The 4,226-nt window shown below is 51.7% G+C and overlaps 1 pseudogene; it reads left to right on the top strand.

Annotated features, from left to right (window-relative positions):
• Positions 1-798: 798 nt before the first annotated feature.
• On the top strand, positions 799-1,005 carry LOC142266243 (U2 spliceosomal RNA; annotated as a pseudogene).
• The last annotated feature ends 3,221 nt before the right edge of the window (positions 1,006-4,226 follow it).

The raw sequence follows: 4,226 nt of genomic DNA, 5'->3' as shown, positions 1-4,226 counted from the left end.
CGATCCTGTCTTACCTGCGTTGGTGTAGAAGTGGGTGTCCTGTGGTGGAGTCAGCTATGTGCAGTGGTGGCCGTGGGTTCTTTTATGTGCGACCGTAGTAATAGCTGCGCCCACTTCCTGTATGGGAGTGGAATGCAGTGAGGGTAATGGAACGCACGCCTGCGCATTTGTGTTTAACGTCGCGCATGTGCAGAACGGAGAAAAGGCTGCGCTCACTTCCTAATGAAAGGGAGTGAGACGCATCTGGGAAGGGAAGGGAAAAGATTAGGGTTTGGGGATGATGAAAGGGCTTTCTACGGGCAAGGATGGCAAAGGGTGGCAGTGACGGAAAGTCAGGCAGCCTGTCCTGTCCTGTCCTGTCCGTCCGTCTTTTTGTATCATGAATTGGAAAGACTGCAAGGGGGAGGGGAGGTGCTTGTGTCCAAAAGGAGGAGTTATTCAGATTCATTGCAGTGGGCGGCGGCTGCAAAAAGCACCATTCTTCTTGTTTTTGCTCTGCAAAACAGCCTTTTCAAGGGTTGGCTTGGGTGACAAAATGTCTTCTGTAGGCGTGGGTTTGTCTCCCTCTCCCTAAGATGTGTCCGGTATAGGCCAGGGTGCCACTCAAGGCCGTAACCAATTCGGGTTATAGCTTCTCGGCCTTTTGGCTAAGATCAAGTGTAGTTTCGGAGGACGCTACCTTGGTCGGTACTGGAAGGTGCCTGGGATTGCACGTCTGCCGGCCTTGAGGAAGTGTGTGCGCCTTCTGGTGACACATAGCCCTCTTGTGCCTGGACGGTTCCCAGGCAACGGGAGGCGATCACCTTTGTTATTTTGAAGTCCTACTGATAAACAGAAAAAAAAAAAAATTAAATCTGTTCTTATCAGTTTAATATCTGATACGTCCCCTCTCTGGGGACCATATATTAAATGGATTTTTAGAACAAGGAGATGGAAAAAATCTTGCTCTGTCCACTCCACGCATTGACCTGGTATTGCAGTACCTCCAGGACCGGTGCACCCCTTCTTAACCCAGTTTCCAAAAGCAGAACTCAATTCACCTGATTCAAATGAGCCCCATTAGTGAATTGAAAGAAAGCAAAAACTTTATATGCACCTCAATTTGGCCAATTCACTTTTCACACTTTCACCCTTTTTTTTATCTTTCACACCTTTTACTTGCTTTATTGATGCAAAAAGCTGTGCCAAATAGCAAACTCATCTCCACTCAACTTGACCAACTCTGCTATGTCCCGTGCAGTATCTTATTCTCAGTCTTATCTAGATCATTTGCAATTGAATAGAATAGATCCCTTTTGGCTGCTTATGACTGTGTAAAATATGTAGTTTTACTGGGCTGGGATGAGAGAATCCATTGAAGCATGGTGTAGGGATTGTGGTTCCTGTGTGCTAAGAAGAGAGGCTGGCACCAGCCAGAAAGCCCCATTGCAGCCAATAATCACTTAATAACTTTTTCAACTTGTCATCATATGGGAGGCCTTCCATTCCTTGTAGTAGTCTAGTTGCCCACCTTTGAACTGACTCTAACTTCTGAATGTCCTTTTTAAAATGTGGAGCCCAAAACTGGTTCCCATATTCCAGATGTAGCCTTACAAGTGATTTATAGAGGTGTAACAATACGTTGGGATCACGGGATCTAATCTCCCTTTTTATACACCCTAAAATCTTGTCCCAAGCAGCATTCCATCAGCCTCTGGAAGGTTCCTGGCGCATTGCACAGCTCGAAGGGCATGCTTTTGAACTCGCAGAGACCCATAGGGGTGGCGAAGGCGGTCTTCTCCCGGTCTGCCTCAGCAACGGACACTTGCCAATAGTGACTAGTGAGATCAAGGGTAGAAAAATAATTTGCAGTTCTCAATGCAGCTAGCAATTCCTCAATACGGGGAGTGGTGCCGTCCTTCTTTTTTAACAGGATCAACAGAGCTGCCCAAAGGCTACAACTGTCACGGATAACCCCAGCCGCCTTCATGTTGCTCAACATGTCCTTGGTACACTGGCAATGTGAAGGTGGTATTGGCTTATAGCTCTCTTTGATGGGTGGGTGTGCACCTGTGGGGATGTGGTGTTGGACCCCTTTTATTCCCCCAAAATCTAGCGGGCTTCCCACCGGTAACCCGCTCCCCAGCTTGGATGGATGCTGAGGGAGCCCCTTTTGCCCGCAGGCTCTGGCCCTGGGAACTGTAGCCTTGGCGGTGACTGTGCTTCCCTCTACGGTGTGAGCTGTTGCCTTCAATCGGGTCTTGACTGCTGGGAAACCCTGGAGGTTCCTGTCGCTAACGGATTTGACCGGTTTTACGGCGACTCCTAGCCTGGTCGGGGTCCGTAGGCCCTGCCGGATGGTGCTGGCTTCTCTTCACTCCCCGATCTGGTACCGGCGGGCCACCGCCCATCCCCGGTCCGTACGGTTCACTCCAATCAGCCTCTCCTGCAGAAGGTCACCACCGTCTGCCAACCTTGCTGAGTGCCCGGGCCACACACCCGGACACGGTCAGTCTCCTCTCCTCTTCACTTCTCTAACTCCAAAACTGATCTCTAATCTGACTCCTTTTCCCGCCTCCAGGACTGTGAACTCCTCGGTGGGTGGGATCAACCGCCTGGCCCACCCCCTGGTGTGGACATCAGCCCCTGGAGGAAGGCAACTAGGATTTGTGTTTAGCTTCGGTGTGCCTAGCCGGAGTGTAGAGTGTGTTGGTGTAGTACCTGTGACGACCTGGCTTGTCCAGGGCGCCACATTCCCCTATAGTAAAATGCAGACCGTCCGCGGGCTGCCCGTCCATCACCGGTTTTATTTTCACAACTGAAAAAGAATAAAACGGTAAAACATGTAAAAGCATCATAAACATTTTACAACGGTACAGCTTCCGCTCTTCTCCCACCCAAACAACCTGGCCCTGATGCTGCCCCTAAGAAGCGGGCAGCACCCCTTGACCCCAGTCCAGCACCAAGTTGCCCGAGCGGGTTCTGTCTCTTTCAGGGGGCCCACGTCCAAGGGGACCCCTGAACCCCCGGAGGATCGCCACCGGTTACGGTAGTGGCGGGCCTAGGCCATCCCTTTCCTCCAGGCCCATCCTCCCAAATCAGCCTCTCCGGAGGCGGTAACGGTGTCAAGCCAACAAACATTTTTATTTACATTGCACTAAGTTTGTGGTTGCCCTGCAAGTTCTCGGGCTTGTCCGTAAGCAGTTCCTTACGCAATGGTTGCACAGTCCCTACGGGGACAACAGTTGCCGGCAACGGCCGGTTTAATCACGGTTCAATCAGGTAAACTTCTTTGGTTGATCATCTTTACTTATCATTTAAAACTTTCAAACTGGTACACTCAACACATAAAGCCCCCCCCTTTTAAAGAGTAGTTTCCCTGTACCTAAGTGGGGGTCTACCTAGGTTGGGGCGAGTGGACCTTCGGGGTCCGGTGTCAGTGGTGACAGGCAGTGGGGCAGAGGGAACAGTCAGTTCCTCCTCCCTGCTATCATGTGGGGCAGGCGGAGGCGTAGGGGAGCTGGGTACAGGTACCTCCCTGGGCACTGGCTCGCGGTTAACCGTTTCCATCATTTCTTCATCCACGGGTTGTGGGAACAGTATCACTGGAAGGATCACCGCACCGTTCTGTGTAGGCCAGTCTGCTGGAAAATCACCCATCATGGTGTGGATTACCTCTTTTTCCTTCTCCACTGGACTGGGAACTGGAGCCTCATCCGCTACTCTCAATGCTGGTGGGCACTTCTTCAGGTGGTCTCGGGAAACCGTGGCCAAAGTCCCCCCCTGGTCACGGCTGATCTGGTAGGCCTTCCCATTCTCCCATCCTGTGGGCTGGACTACATACGGGTTTTTTTCCCATTGATCATCCAGCTTGTGGGCCCTTCTTTTCCGCTTCAGCACTACATCCCCAGGTTGGAAGGAACCGGCAGGCGCCTTCTTGTTGAAGCACTGCTCCTGTTGTCCCCGACTCCGGCACAAGTTCTTTTCAACATACTCCTGGACCTGTCGGTACTGTGTCCTCCGCCGAGTGTCCCATTCAGCTGTCGACAGGAGTGCTTCTGAAGCTTCCAAGCCCATTTCCAGATCCACTGGTAGCCGGCCGGGACGAGCTCTCATCAGGTATGCTGGAGTGCATTTCGTAGAGCTGGAAGGGATGTTGTTGTACATATCGACCAGGTCAGGTAGCTTCTCCAGCCACAGGTTCCGCTCTTCCAGTGGTAACGTCTTGAGGAGGCCCAGGACCAAGT

This window comes from Anomaloglossus baeobatrachus, unplaced genomic scaffold, assembly GCF_048569485.1.
Source record: "Anomaloglossus baeobatrachus isolate aAnoBae1 unplaced genomic scaffold, aAnoBae1.hap1 Scaffold_284, whole genome shotgun sequence".
Lineage (NCBI taxonomy): Eukaryota > Metazoa > Chordata > Amphibia > Anura > Aromobatidae > Anomaloglossus > Anomaloglossus baeobatrachus.
This window is presented reverse-complemented; position numbering and strand designations above follow the sequence as displayed.